Raw genomic sequence first — 3,345 nt, forward strand, 5'->3', positions numbered from 1 at the left:
GAAGGGAATACTGAGATTAAAATAATTTTATTATAATTTTATTTGGTTTTGCCCCAGGCAAACAGGTGATGGGTATGAGGGGTACAGATCATAGTTTGTTGTTTAGACCCTAAGTCGTGTCCGACTCTTCCCAACCCAGGGATCAAACCCAGGTCTGCTGCAAGTCCCCTGCATTGGCAAGTAGATTCTTTACTGCTGAGACACCAGAGAGGCTTACAGACCCTACAGATCCAGGCTCTATTTTTCCTGGTATACCTGACATAAACCAGAATAAGGGAAGTGAAAACATTTATTTTGCAAAATTGAGGGTTTTAGTTTTCATACAAATCGTGAATAATAAATTTATATTTATTATTTAATACAAATAAATAATGAGACTGGCTTTGCGTTGAAAGTCAGATGTGTCTGGCTATGGCACTGCCACTAAAGAGCTGTGTGACCTTGGAAAAGTCACTTACTTCTCTAGACCTGTTTCGCTATGTATACAATGGAAGGGTGGAACAGGCAGTACCTTATTTTGATGATTTTATTTGTTTGTTTCACATTGATACATCTCTGAACTTGGAATGCATCTCATAATCAATGGTGTCTTACAAATATTATAGTTTTTTCTTCACTTTTACAATCTATAGCAGATTAGAATCAGTTAAGTACCATACTGAGAAATTTACCTCTAGCTTGGGAGGCTTCTGGGCCCTGGACATGATGGGACACCAGTTGACTATGAGAACTGTCTATCATAAACTAGGTATTATTTTATCCTCCAAATTATAAAACTAAACTTATACAGTAGCCTTTCAAAGTAGAAGCAATACATATATGCTGCTGCTGCTGCTGCTAAGGCGCTTCAGTCATGTCTGACTCTGTGCGACCCCATAGATGGCAGCCCACCAGGCTCCCCCATCCCTGGGATTCTCCAGGCAAGAACACTGGAGTGGGTTGCCATTTCCTTCTCTGATGCATGAAAGTGAAAAGTGAAAGTGAAGTCGCTCAGTCGTGTCCGACTCTTCGCAACTCCGTGGACTGCAGCCTACCAGGCTCCTCCATCCATGGGATTTTCCAGGCAAGAGTACTAGAGTGGGGTGCCATCACCTTCTCTGACATATATATGGGCTTATATTATATATATATATGGGCTTCCCTGGTAGCTCAGACAGTAAACAATCTGCCTGCAATGAGGGAGACCCAGGTTCGATCCCTGAGTTGGAAAGATCCCCTGGAGAAAGAAATCGCAACCCACTTCAGTATTCTTGCCTGGAGAATCTCATGGACAGAAGAGCCTGGCGGGCTACAATCCATGGGGTCACAAAGAGTAGGACACGACTGAGTGACTAACATATTTACATACATAAAATGAGGCTGGAGCAGTCTGAAGGTACAGGTAAACTATCACAAGCTGGTGGCCCAGAATCCCATGGTACCTGCTCCTACTGCCTTGCACTCTCTTCCTCTAGTAATTCTCACAGCCTCATGGGAATTCCCCATGACCAGTTACTGCAGGAGGCAAATAAGGGGAATCAAGCTCCTGAATCATTGATCCATCTGCATGGTCTGCCATTCCAGCTGAAATTGGACAACTGCTGCCCTTCCACTCAGGTGACCCTGAGGTACAGTGGAAAAGAAAAGTCCTCTGAGAGGGCAGGATTTGGGGTGTGCACTTTATTCTTTACTTCATATGTAAGTAAAGATAAACTGAGTACAGATCTATACTTATTATATTTATTTATTTATTTGACTGTGCTGGATCTTAGTTGTGGCATGCAGGAATCAATTCCCTGGCCAGGGATTGAACACAGCCCAATCCCACCCCCACCCCCCAACAGCTTTGGATTGGAAGCACAGAGTCTTAACCACTGGACCACCAGGGAAGTTCCCAGATCTATGCTTATTAATAAGCCCTCACAGCTGATCAGGGACTGGGAAAGAACAAACAAGGACAGGAAATGTGACATGAAGGTCTGGGGGAGAGGTACATGGATAGATCTTCCAGAATGGTCACTGAATATGAAAATGTTCATATCTCATGAGGAGTAGGCAGAAGAATGATCCTCAAATCTAACATATGTTCTCTTACATGAGTTTATTTTTTGGGGCTCCAAAATCACAGCAGATGATGACTGCAGCCATGACATTAAAAGTTGCTTACTCCTTGGAAGGAAAGTTATGACCAACCTAGACAGCATATTAAAAAGCAGAGACATTAATTTGCCAACAAAGGTCCATCTAGTCAAAACTATAGTTTTTCCAGTAGTCATGTATGGATGTGAGAGTTGGACTATAAAGAAAGCTGAGCACCGAAGAATTGATGCTTTTGAACCATGGTGTTGGAGAAGACTCTTGAGAGTCCCTTGGACTGCAAGGAGATCCAACCAGTCCATTCTAAAGGAGATCAGTCCTGGGTGTTCATTGGAGGGACTGATGTTGAAGCTGAAACTCCAATATTTTGGCCACCTGACGCAGAGACCTGACTCATTTGAAAAGACCCTGATGCTGGGAAAGATTGAGGGCAAGAGGAGAAGGGGATGACAGAGGATGAGATGATAGGATGGCAACACCGACTCAATGGACATGAGTTTGAGTAAACTCCGGGAGTTGGTGATGGACAGGGAGGCCTGGTGTGCTGTAGTCCATGGGGTCACAAAGAGTCGGACACGACTGAGCAACTGAACTGAACTAAACATGGTAAAAAGAACTTTGCAGATATGATTAAGTTCAGGATCTTGAGATAGGGAGATTATCCTGGATTTTTTGGGTAGATCTAATTTAACCACAAGAGTTCTTATAAAAGTAAGACAGAAATGTCTGACAGAAGGAGATTTGAAAATGCTTTGCTAGTAGCTTTGAAGAAAGGAAAGGGCCATGACCCAAGGAAAGCAGGCAAACTCTAGAAGCCGGAAAAGGCAAGGATGGATTCTCCGCTAGAGCCTGCAGAAGGAATGTGGCCCTGTTAACAGTTTGATTTCAGCCCAGTGAGATTTCTGGACTACAGAATAATAATGTATCAATGTGTTATTTTAAGCCAGGAAGTCTGTGGTAATTTGCTGTATGATGTGAATGTTCACCACAGGGTGTTCTCAGAGGACAGGGCACTCTGTTAAGCAGAGGGCAAGATGACCCATTTATGGATGTGGGTTAACCACTTTCCCCAGCCACCCTAGTGCTAGCTTGATGGGCCCATGTACAAAGTGTATGTTTAGTCATTTTACGCTCACATCTGATTTGTCAGATTAGCACTACTATTCTTCTTCCTAGTTTTTAATTGAGCAGACCAAGACGTGAGGAGTTAAAGTAAATCGGCCAAAGTCATATAGTCAGTAAATAGCGGAGCCAGGATTTGAACCTAGA

This window comes from Budorcas taxicolor, chromosome 20, assembly GCF_023091745.1.
Source record: "Budorcas taxicolor isolate Tak-1 chromosome 20, Takin1.1, whole genome shotgun sequence".
Classification (NCBI taxonomy): Eukaryota; Metazoa; Chordata; class Mammalia; order Artiodactyla; family Bovidae; genus Budorcas; species Budorcas taxicolor.